Consider the following 13,279-nt stretch of genomic DNA (forward strand, 5'->3'; position numbering starts at 1 on the left):
ACAAGAAAAAAAAATCTTGGATTTCACAGTAATTATCCTAAAAATAAATTGTACTTAATGCCACTGGGAACAACTAGCTTTTAAAGAGAAAAATGAATGTACTAGTTATCCAGACGGAAGAACAGAAAGTTTACAAAAATGGAAAAAATGGCTTTTCTTTTTTCCTTTTTAGAAGGGGATCATGGAGGATTCTGTATATTTTTCATGTTAGACTTTCAGATGAAAGAAACCTTAAGCACTTGAAATTTTTTAGAAATATGCCAAGAAGCACAGTTTTCTGACTCATGCCATGCATTTTTGCTTCATTTCTTTGAAAAAGGGAAGAAAACCGGTAGAAGAGAAAGGGGTTCACTTCCATTCTCTGGCCCTAGCACAGTGTAGAGGAAACATCTATCTGACAAAAATACATGTAAAAGTACACCATTGACTTTCATCAAAACCAGCAGCCTTCTCCTTCACCTTCACCATTTTTGTGATTGTACAGTCACATTCTGCAGTTGCCCATGAGCTAATCTTTGAACTTTTCCTGGCTCTGTTCTGATTCTCCTCCTGTCCCCAACATCTGTGCCTTCCCCTCCCAATGGCAACCCTATGTCCGTGCTCTCTGCCTCCCACGATGGGTCCCTATGCCACTAGCTCTGTCACGGCCTTGCCCAAACACACATCAGCGCTCTTGCCTTTTCCAACTTTTCTTGGTTTAAACTTTTTTTTTTTTTGCAGTTTTCTACCTTTTCTCCTCAGAAGCTGAGGGCTAGGAAGGGGGAACAGCTTCCGTTGGAGAAACCACCTACTTTTAATTTGTTTTGCATATTGACATCTCATAAGATTTCTTATTTTAAAAAGGAATTTTTGGCTTTAAAAATAATTCCAAAATAATTGATATGGATAAAAATCCCAATTCTTTATTGCATTACTCAAGGTACTCTATAATCTGTCTCCTACTTATTTCTTTAACTTGATGTCCTGTGACATTTCTCTATATCCCCTTCATTCTAGCCGGGTACACTCTTCACCCTAATTCTCCATTCTCCAGATTCTCTAAATCTGGCAGGCTCACTTTACACTTTGGCAATTGTATTTACTCCGAAGACCTGGATTCCATCCCTGGCTCTACCTCTTATTGGAGGGATAGATCGTTACCTTTACTGAGCCTGGGTTCCTATAGCTGTGAAGGGGGTATCTGGCTGTTTTTCCCTCATACAAGAATGATAATTATGGGGACGCCTGGGTGGCTCAGTTGGTTGGACGACTGCCTTCGGCTCAGGTCATGATCCTGGAGTCCCAGGATCGAGTCCCGCATCGGGCTCCCAGCTCCACGGGGAGTCTGCTTCTCTCTCTGACCTTCTCCTAGCTCATGCTCTCTCTCACTGTCTCTCTCTCAAATAAATAAATAAAATCTTTAAAAAAAAAAAAAAGAATGATAATTATAAAAACTTTGAGCGAAGTGTATACCAAATATGGTGTTACAAGTAGCATTCTTTCCCAACAAATTTGTCAAGCATGTGCTGTACACCTTATGCCTCATTTTCCTCCATCTTCTTCCAACTTTTTTATTTATTTTTTTAAAAGATTTTATTTATTTATTTGACAGACAGATCACAAGTAGACAGAGAAGCAGGCAGAGAGAGAGGAGGAAGCAGGCTCCCCGCTGAGCAGAGAGCCTGATTCGGGGCTCGATCCCAGGACCTGGGATCATGACCTGAGCCGAAGGCAGAGGCTTTAACCCACTGAGCCACCCAGGCGCCCCCCAACTTTTTTAAAAAATGAAGTTTGTTATTCTTCGTCCCATTCAATGCAGTCAAACCAATTTAAACAAAATCTTTTAACTTTCTGACTAAAAATATCTAATTAATCTCTTAATTTCATTTTCTCTCCTCACGTGCTTTTAAGCTGTGACACTCTCTCATTGTAAAGGAAGAAGTAGGTGAATGGATAGATTATTTTAAAAGAAAGAGAATGATGATAGTATAGATAATACATAAAAATATTTCATAAGGTAGGAAGATATAGGAATAATATTTAGTTTAAGGTACATTACTAAACACCCTTAACTGGCTAGGGTACAATCTATCTATTTACCCAGTTAATTATTTATTAAGGACCTTCTATATATATTCAGCACTGTGCTAGATCATATGTAAAATGCATGCCCCGGCCTAATTCATTTATTCATTCGTTCATCCCCCATCCCTCCATCCCTCCAGCCACCATATATTAACTGAGCAACCTTGACATGCGAGACACTCTTCAGGCACTTAGTTCACACTAGTGAACAAATCAAACAAAAATCCCTTTTTTCCTTCTTGGGCAGGGCTGTTGAGGACCTTCTATTTTCTTCCCGTTGGACTTTGAAGTAAATCATAAGCACTTTAAAAAGCTTCCGAATCTAACAAAAGTTCAGCTCTCTGACTCTTGCCATGGGCTCTGTTTCACCTCTTTGAACCAAGCATTTGCCTTCCAAGCACTACTGCCGATTCTTGGGCTCTACAGCCCCACCTAGCCACGGGCCAGGGCATGGCTCCACTGAAAAAGCTTAGATGTGCTGTGGGAACTGGCTCCTGTCCACTGAGGACCCATAAACAATTCCCGAGATAAAGGTAGAGAACTGCTTTGTTAGTTATCAGTGACACTGTCGGGTGATTGTCTGGGTTCTTAATTAAAAAAATAAATCACTAGTCATTTACTGCAGACAGACACTAAGTGACTACATGAAAGAGCTTCAACCTGACTAATAAGTTTATTAACCCCTGGGGCCAGAGAGGGTGTGCTACAAGTATTTGAGAAGCTTTCACCAATACTATGTCACTACATCCTCCCATCTCTACAGTTACCACGAGCACTTGCAGGTGAGTAGAGAAAGGGCTCAAAGCTTTAAATACTTGCCTGTTTTACAGTTTTTAAGAGACAGAGTTGGAATTTGAACCTGGATCTGACTCCAAAGTTCATGTCTTTTCTCCCATGCCACACTGCCACGTAGGGGCAAAGTAATACAGGAGAGGTGTATTGGTACCAGGTTGTGGGGGAGCCTGGTGCTTAACCACTGCTTAGATCAATGGGGAGCCACTGAAGGTTTTTGACCAGGGGAATAATGTAACCCATTAAGCACTTTAGAGAAATTAATCTATCAATAAAATAATTGATGTAATACTTGATGTAGTGGAAAGGGAAAGATTAGGCAAGAGAACAGTTTAGAGGCCATTTAAATAGTCCAAGTTCTTGTTTCCCAAATTGTGTTTCCTGGAACATGAGTAACTAGATGCTGATGAATATTTTCAGGACAAATGGATCTGAGAAATATCAGTCATACGCTAAAGTGTTTTATGGCTGGCCAAGAGGAAAGTGATGTATGCTGCATTTTTCAAATGTTAATTAACAATAGGAACCTCCCCCTCACCAACCCCAGGGCCATTTTTAGAAAGGGATCTTCAACTAGAAACCAATAGGAAATGGGAATTCTAGGTGAGAGGTATTAGTGTGATGGCAGGAAGGGTGGTAAAGGGGTTGCAGACATTATTACCAAGGAGTTATAGATAGATCGCTGGTCAGAAATGGAGGGCAATGGAGAAATATGAAATATGACCCTGGTTGAAGTTAAGTAATGTGGCAATGAAAATAGGGAGTGAGCAGTAGGTTGGAGAGAGTGTGGGAGTACCAGTTCTGTTCTGAATACATTGACAAGCCATTAAATAGAAATGTCTACCAAACAGTTGACATCTTGATATGAAATCATCCCAGAATACATGTGGAAATCAACTTGAAACCACAGGAACCCAGAGGATGGTCAAAGAAATAAGACAAGAACCAGAAGAGTGTATTGTTGCAAAGACTAGGAGAGAAGTTTTCAAGCAGAATGCTCCCAGATAATCAAAAATTTGAAGAGCTTTTTGTCCTCAGCGCCTGTGGAATTGCCATCATCTACCTTTACCTTTTGCCTCCTCCCTTTTGCTGGAAAGTCTTTCTGTATTTTCTCATGCCCCATCTGCCCTGACTTGAGTATCAACCTCTGATTCTTCATGTCAGCATCAGAATCTTCCCTTCGTCTCCACATCTGCCTTCAACTCAGAACTGACACGTTATGCACATTTACAGATTTGTTTTTCAGATCTAAACAAATTATTTAGCACCAACAAATGATGGAATTTCTATAAGCCACATATGAAAATTAATTGTACCAGTCTATATTCAGAATGTATTCAGACTTCTTTATTGTTTTCTTATTCAAAGTATATTTAAGGGAGGATCTGCATTTACTGTATTTGGGTCAGATTTCAAAAGTAAATTTCCATTTCCTCTAATGCAGTTTTTTTTTTTAAAGAAACACTTTATGTTTCTATTTGTACCAAAGGAAGTTACTATGACAATCATTATTTATAGCACTGAGATATTTTCACAGATATTATATTTATTAACATATTTCAGTTTCTGATTTATTAAATTCAAGAGCATTTGATTATACATTAGGGAATATGTCCTTTTAGGATAATAAATAACTTAAAACATTTACTTTTTAAACTACTTGATTTGAAATGTCAACAGTAAATAATGTTTATTTTAATATTCCTTAGGGTCTTAGTCCTAGTTCATTATAAATTTCACAGAAAGAACCTTAAACAATACCCTGATTTCAGCAACCCATAGAGAGATCAAGAATTTCCTGATTTTGATTAAAACTAGAATAATAGTTGATAGTTTCTTTGCTCTGTCTTGCAAGTACCTCACTAGCATAAATGCAGACTAGAAATCCCTCCAGTATGGACCTACTATCAAAGATCCATTATGTGAATCCTTAAGGGTTCTGGTTCTAAAGAAGTAGAGGAGAGAAACATCCAAAGGTCCGCTCTTTACGAGACTACAGAATATATAGTTATTTCATGTGCTAATGGCCCAGATCTTCAGTGGGGTACTCGGGGTTCCTCAGCTAAAATTTTATGAAATTAGAATATCCCATGAGAGTCTTGAGATGTCCATAAGTCATTATCTATCAACAGAATCTCTTTTTAGCAGGTACCTCACACCCAGCCAGGGATCATGATGGATCCAAGAGATCCATGGGGCATGACATCTAATTTTGCTATCATCTGATTTCCAGAGACTTAGAAAACTTCATATAACCAATGTTGGAGAAACAAAATGTATTTATTTTTATTTCTTTTTTTTTTTTTTAAAGATTTTATTTATTTATTTGACAGAGAGAGATCACAAGTAGACGGAGAGGCAGGCAGAGAGAGAGAGAGAGGGAAGCAGGCTCCCTGCTGAGCAGAGAGCCCGATGCGGGCCTCGATCCCAGGACCCTGAGATCATGACCTGAGCCGAAGGCAGCGGCTTAACCCACTGAGCCACCCAGGCGCCCTTATTTTTATTTCTTTATCAAAAATTGATCTACTTTCTTTTTTATTCCTGAAACAAAACAAATAATAAAAACATAGTAAAGAAATCATGAAAATCATATCATGTCTTTCTTTTTTTTGTTTCAGATCATGACTTTCTGCACATTCTCTTTGTCTCTCATTTAGAGGTTTCTGGTAGTTATTTCCTATAAAATCACTGCAAACCCTGAATTAGCAAATACTGAACCGTTGCTTCCAAAGGACATAGTGGGTTAGGTTTCTGTGAGCCTTCGGTCATAGTATTTTTGTCAACCGATCAATATATGACCTTGTTTTAAAAGTGTTTCTGTTTAAAAACATCTTATTTTATATTGTTGACTCATTTACATAGAACTCATGACCTACAGATATAATTCATGGTCAAAGGTCAAAGGGATCTTATCTAACACAAGTATTGTCTCCATAAGGTGCATCACAACTTTCTTGTACTTAGGAACACTAGGCAGCCCTTTAACACTAAGCTCAGAGACCCCTTTCAACAGTGAAATCACCAACAAAAAGCACAAAACTGTGGAAAACGTGGCCCTTAGACCACAGAAAGGATACTTGTTTACAGTATGAGAACTGAAGCAAGACAGCAGAGTGTCGCCTTTGAGCTCAGCTGCGCGTTGGACAACTCAAAATGTTCACCATTCTAGGGATGTCTACAAATGATCCCCAAAGTATTATCTTTGAGTATTATCTTGAGGTTACAAACAAATTTTAATGAGTAGGTAAATTTATAAACACATAATCCATGAATAATGAGGACTGAATATATGTTGTTACAAAATCCATAGATTTAAATTCTTGGAAATGTCTGTTCATTCTAAGCTGAGATCGTTAATTTGGTTCTACCAGCTTCAGCACTTGCATTCCTTGGGGGTATTGGTTTATTTGCCATTTAAAAATTTTATATATATATACAAATGTATATTATGTATAACATATTAGGTGGATATACATTATAAGCTATATAATGTATCCTATATGTCATATATGTTAGAATGTCTATAAATGTAAGTTAACATACAATTTAGCAAAGGATTTATTTTAATATTTTAATTAATTCATCAGAATAGTGTGCATCTTAAAGAATTAAATTATTATGGAAAAATGAAAATATTAAACTAATTCCATGCTAACTGGATAATTTCATGCTGAATTCATGTCTTTTAAATCTGTCTTTACTCTGAGACTCGTTTTTAAAAGACTCAAGTTTGTTTTATGAAATACAAATGACAGCATGTGAACTCTCTGTAAAGGTTAACTTAAAGGTGATACCCACTGTGCTGGTAAGTAAAGAAAATTTATGAAATGGGTTAAATGTTGTAAAGAGTAAAGGCTGCAATTCACTGCTAGGTCTTCCAAGTTCTTAAGAAATCTTTTTAAGCATGTACAGTGTAACATTCTGAGAGACCGCAGTATCTTACTTAGTTTATTTCTTTTCTGTTTCTCATTTGATAATATCTATGATTTGAGTCATTTCCTGTTCTTTTCAGTGAAAATCTCTCAGGGTAGAGGAAACTACTTCATGATCATTATCAATAGATATAAAACTGCCCGCTCCTTATTTTGTTTATTTTTAAGTATCCACTATTATTTATCAAAGCTCTCCTCTGCTTGTATATTTAATACAAAGTTATTTTGATTATGTTTGCATGTATCAATGGTTTGGCATGTCTTTTGACAACTGATACAAAGTTTAGTTGCAACCACTGTTGCTGCACAAAAAGAAGAGGAGACAGATACAACAGTTTTGTCAGTCACATGTAAATATAAATTTAAACTAAATCTTCTTTCATTACTAGGATCGTCTCAAAAATAACATGATGTGATAACAGTGAAAAGAACCTTAGGATGGTAGTCTTGGAACCCATGTGCTTACTGAGGAAACGTCCACTTTCTTGCCACTTAAGTCAGCTTTAATTTCCATATCTGTAACATGAGAGGGTCAAGTTAGAGATTGCTAAGTCTCCTTTCAGCTGTAACGGTTTATGATTCTGAATGTTATTCATTAGAAGCCATATGAGAGCACAGCAAAGCCTCAAAAGGTAAAAAAAAAAAAAAAAAAAAAAAAAAAAAAAAAAAAAAAAAAAAAAGACTATCCTTTAATTAAATCACTAAGTCCAGTGGAAAACTATAGAGATCTACTTTGTTTTAGCTATTCATCCAGTCAATGAATACTTATTTTGTATTTATTGAACGGTGCTCTGTACTGGCTTGGGGATATCAAGGGTGAAAAAACAGACACATTGCTCACTTGGTGGAGCTTTAAGTTGTAGCGGAACCTGTTCCAAGCCAGAACCAGCCCTGGGCAGATGCAGCATGTCTGGCCTAGGGCCACACCAGCACTTTCCTGTACCTCATTTCCCTCCCACTATGCCATGGCATTGGCCTCTTCTTTTGCTACTCCTGAAATGGTCACTTTTCAAGTCATTTTTTCCAAATTAGACCACAAAGGATGTACAGTGTCTGTAAATAATCAGTGCTACTTGGAATATATGCTATCTGGGTGGAGAAGAGAACTTGCTCTTTCTCTCCTTTATGAGGCTTATTTCTTTGGTTCTTAACCCATCTCCCTGATGACCACCGCTCTAAGATCTTCATTTACAAAGCAGAAAAAGTGTTTAGAACAAAAGGGATTTTAAAAAGAAAACCTAATCCCGTACAAACGGCCTATGTAGCTTCCCTAGTCCTCAAAGTTAACGAGTGTAGGCTTCATCAATTCAGTAAATTCTAAATTCTGCAGAATACACAGAATAAAAACACAAGAGTAAATATATTAAAACTTTCTTCTTTTTACATTTGCTCCTTTCCTATTTTTCCCCTCCTTTTTATATCTTCGCTTCTGTAGTGTAAGTGGCGGTCAGGAGGGAGAAGCAGTAAATAGAGTGGGGGGATTTTACTTTTCTCCTTTCTAAGGCAGGCACCAGAAGGGGAACTTGCCTTGACTTGGGAGAATCTAGGCCACGTTTAAGTTGCTTTTCTTCACTGCTCCACAAATAGCTAACATGTGCTGCTTATTATGTGCCCATCTTCTATAATTTTTCCCTCTCATTCCCACCCAAACATAGAAGATTGAAATATAGTGGAATGAAGTGGAGCCCTGTGAGATAGAGATAAAGACAACAAACAAAGAAACGAAGAAAAAAGACTAGAGGGGGAGAAAGAGAGCAAAACTGAATCATGGTAGGAGCTGTACCGTGATCTTTTGTTTAATGACGGTAGTAAATCCATATGTAAATCCAATTTTATAGGATTTTCTTTTTCCTGGAATGGATACTGAAAGAACAAAGTTATAGGATAAGATTGGAATCAGAGCATCAGGGCATGAAAAATAAATGCCTTCTCCATCATTTTGACAGTGGCCTTAGTTGTGTCTCTAGCTGCTTCAGATTATATTATCATATTGCCCTTCAGCAAAGTTAAATAAACTTTTAGGACATACAAGTTCCAAACAGCTTAACTTTACAAACAGTGTGAATTTTTAGCCAGCATATCCAATTTCCAAATGTTTAAAGTAGTTTTGTTGTGGAGACATTCACTTTCCTAACAACTTAATTCCTTCTAATCCCTTGAGTTTTCATGTTTTCAAAACCAGTACTAGAGCAAATAGCAAAATAACATTATCAGGTGGAAGGTGAATATACTAAACATGTATTCCAGTCATTAATACAAAATATTCAGAACAAATAGGGCTTAGAGTTTACTAAAGGAGCTTTAATGTTAAACAGTTTGCAAGCTTTTCACAGTGCCACAAAACCTCAGGAAATGATGTTTCATGTGATCAAGACCAATTCGTTCATTTTACAGATGAGTGAACAGATCTAGGAAAAGCTAAATGATCTGTCCAACTCTGACCAAGACTGCTCAGGTCTTCCAATTTCCAGACTAGCTTTTCTAGCTAATTCTGGATTGACTTGTACAGTACTCTTAATTTGTTGCTAGACTATAGAAAAATGCCACCAAAATATAATTTACCCATACTAAAACTTTCCCAATATAATGCTTCTGAGATTTTAGAAAGCAATACAGTTCCTTTAGGTCTTTCAAGATAATTGGGAGTTCCCAAATGTACTGTATTCACATGCCTTGTTGTACAAGAAAAGGATTCAGACAATATCTCCAATATATACTAATCTGTATCTATAATTTTTCCCATATGTCTTTCTATGATTGTTTGTGTTGCCTGGCTTAGAGTTTAAATTTTTAAAAGAATTTTTTTTGAATATTTTATTTATTTATTTGAGAGAGAGAGAGCATGAGAGTAGAGAGGTCAGCAGGAGAAGCAGACTCCTTGCTGAGCAGGGAGCCCAATGTGGGACTTGATCCTGGGACTCCAGGATCATGACCTGAGCCGAAGGCAGTCGCCTAACCAACTGAGCCACCCAGGTGCCCTAAAAGAATTATTTTTTTAAAAGACATCTTATGGGTCGCCTGGGTGAAATTTTGGATTGTAATACTTATTTGTAGGGTGACTGTGAGGGTTAAATGAGGTATAATATACATAAAACATAACACATAGCGATCTCTCAATAGATGAATAAATAAAGGTTAAGCATTACTTTCAATAAGAGATAAAAGAAGAGTGACTAGCTTGTACTCTGTTCATTCATTTGATAAATATTTATTGAATAAATTCATTTCAGGAATGGCTCATTTATTAGTAAATATTTATTGAAAGGCTGCTATTTGCTAAGCAGTCACATTTACTGTTTCTTTCACTTAAGTCTTTGTGAGCTCCACATGGGGCAGACCTTGGGCTTTAGTGATGGGAGAGCATACATTAAAGGAACTTCCAGTCTTGCAACTTACTGAAAGTTATAATTTATGCTGCTACTTTTTAAAAAAGATTTTATTTATTTATTTATTGAAAGAAAGTGTGCAAGCAGGGGGAAGGGCAGAGGAAGAGAGAGAATCTCAAGCAGACTTCCTGCTGAGCATGGAACCAACTTGGGGATGGATCCCATAACCCTGAGATCATGACCTGAGCTGAAACCAAGAGTCAGATGCCCAAACGACTGAGCCACCCAGGTGCCCCGAATTTTGCTATTTCTAAATAAATTATTTTCGTCCCTTTAACTCCCCTCTTGGAATGCCCAGTGTGCTGGTGTCTGACTTGCCTGGAAATAATTCTCTCATTTGACTACATTACTGGATGCTCACTTTCTATTTTGCCTAAACCTCTACTAAAAGGTTAACTACTGGAGTAAGTTGTTAAGAATTTATCTGCACTCCACTTACAAATTACAGGGCTTTGTTTGGTTTGGTTTGGTTTTGTCAAATCTCATAAAGCACAGAACCAAAGGGATAGTTAACTACAAGGATAATGTTTGTAGTTTTTTTTTTTTTTAAGTCCTTTGTGTTAACAGAATGTTTCCTGTTTTTCAGTCCCAACAAAATTTAGCTGACAATTTTTCATAGTGTCTTTATAATCTTTTTAGCTTATTTTTTTGTTCCATGGTGTTTTATTGAAGTGAAAATTCATTTCAGCCTCCAAATGATAAAATATTTAAGTTTAAATAATTTTTAAATATGTCAATTAGTCAAAAAAAGTATCAAATTCGTGTTTATTTGATAAAGTTGTCAGGAGACAAAATGGAAAAACAGAACATCTCAAATTTTAAACTGTTTAGTTCTTTTTTTAAAAAAAACTTCTATTTATTTGGGAGAGAGAGGGAGCATGCGTAGGAGCAAGGAGAGGAGCAGAGACAGCAGCAGACTTCCTGTTAAGCAGGGAGCCTGATGTGGGGGCCTGATCCCAAGACTGAAATCATGACCTCGTCGAAGGGAGATACTTAACCAACTGAGACACCCAGGCGCCCGTATCAGTCAAGTTCTTAAACTCAGATGATGCAGTCATATACCCTTGTGCTCTGGGAGGTACACAGATAGGCAAAAGAGACATATACAATCCCAAGGAATATGATACTCCAAAAAGTTTGTGCAAGAGTTTTATAAATGGACCCATTCTCTTAATTATTTTCTATCTCTAGGAATATATGTCATATACATATAACATAAAATATGTACAGAGTCCTAATCTCAAATGCCTAAAATATCCATAAAAGCAACATAAATAAGTGAAACAGCCAAGGTGTTAGGACATGAGCCATACATGGAATGGGTGAGGCAGACTGTGCTCCTTTTAAAAGGGTCAGCCTCTTTAAGTATCTCTGAAAGTCAGCCTCTGCTAAATGCCAATTGATTGTTGTAATGTTGTAGTATGAATCCAGGGTCATCAAATCTAGTAATTTTTAAAGAGAAGCTGAAAATTCCATTTTTATGTAAAATCTACCAATTTTTAAATATTGCCAGGTAATTTTCTAATTTTGTTTTTAAGTAGTGCATAGTAAAACCCTCTGCAGAATGTATTTATACTATTAGCTACTAGTTTGCAGTTGTGAACTATGCTCTTATGACACGGACTAAGGTCTATCTCACACGTGTTTAAAGATTAGGTAGTGTCTTATCCTCTTTTACTGAAACAGAAATCTGTAGTAATGAAAAAAGAAAGAAAGAAAGAGGAAGAAAGGAAGGAAAGGAAGGGAGGGAGGGAGGACGAAAGGAGAAATTTATAGAAATGGTTGCATATCAAACTGTTACAAACTATCAGGAATAACTGGAAATGTGTTATTTCTATGAAATGAGGCTATTTGTGTTTGCCAGAGGCACATTAAAATATTTTGTAATAGTTGACTTAGTGAACTAGAAACAGCTGTGTTTGGTGAAATATTTGCTACAATCTTTTTTTTTTTAACTTTTTTTTTCATCCCTTTTTACTTTGCTTGGTATCAAAGTTGGTATCAAGTGAAAAAAGTTAAAATTATACTTGTGGTATTACATGGTTTTCTTTCCTTTTTCCAAAACTAAGACAAGCTAACAAAATACATCTCCAAATATCATAGAAGCCAGGTTTCTTGGGAAACTGTTAATTTCCGAATATTCCACCCTTTTCTGAGGAAATTCCAAGATAATTTGTTTTATAATTGCCATGGGTAATAGCTATCCATCTGTTACCATTCAATTGCAGTATTTCAAGAAATTTATAAGGTGACTTAATGGTTCATATTAGTAGATACACTAAGAAGTTGCTTAGGATCTAACCTTATGTTTAAATGTAACACTTAATGACACTCATTTGGTTATAAAAAATTCTATTATCTTTCCCTTTAAGGAGTTCTTCTTAGGATTCAAATATTCTAATATTGGGTTTTCTTTTTTTTTTTTTTTAAGATTTTTTTATTTATTTATTTGACAGAGAGAGATCACAAGCAGGCAGAGAGGCAGGTAGAGAGAGAGGAGGAAGCAGGCTCCCTGCCGAGCAGAGAGCCCGATGCGGGGCTCGATCCCAGGACCCTGAGATCATGACCTGAGCCGAAGGCAGCGGCTTAACCCACTGAGCCACCCAGGCGCCCCTAATATTGGGTTTTCTACTTTAATTATGGATTTGAATCTCTCTGGTACTTTAGTTAAGCCCATCAACCTACTGAAGGTATTAATATTAGCTACAGGCTGAGTAATGCATCCTCAGAGATAGATCACGTTGAGTTGCAGACTTCCCCTGGATGGCAAGGGGCCAGGAGAAAATGTCTGAACAAATTTTCTATTCAAAAGCACCTAATATCTCATTCCCAACTGTAGAGACAATGAATATTCCACATGTAGTCAATCAATCCATAAATTTCCCATAATCAATATCAAGTTTATGTCCTCTTACCTACATGTACACATGTGCACACATGCACACACACACAAACAACCCCCAGGCTGCTGGTGTCCCTCCTAGCCTGACGTCTTTTCTTTTGGGGATGTCCTTGGTGATCATTAGGCCCAATTCACACGTGTATGTGAGAGGGAAAGCTATATGTTGAAATTTCCTTTTGTGAGATATTCAGTCCTTCATGTCA

General features: G+C 36.9%; 1 protein-coding gene across 4 annotated transcripts in view; it reads left to right on the plus strand.

Annotated features, from left to right (window-relative positions):
* CCDC146 (coiled-coil domain containing 146) overlaps positions 1 to 13,279 on the plus strand; it is a 117,099-nt gene that overhangs the window by 47,172 nt on the left and 56,648 nt on the right. The gene's annotated exons all lie outside the window — the stretch shown is intronic.

This window comes from Lutra lutra, chromosome 11, assembly GCF_902655055.1.
Source record: "Lutra lutra chromosome 11, mLutLut1.2, whole genome shotgun sequence".
Taxonomy (NCBI): Eukaryota; Metazoa; Chordata; class Mammalia; order Carnivora; family Mustelidae; genus Lutra; species Lutra lutra.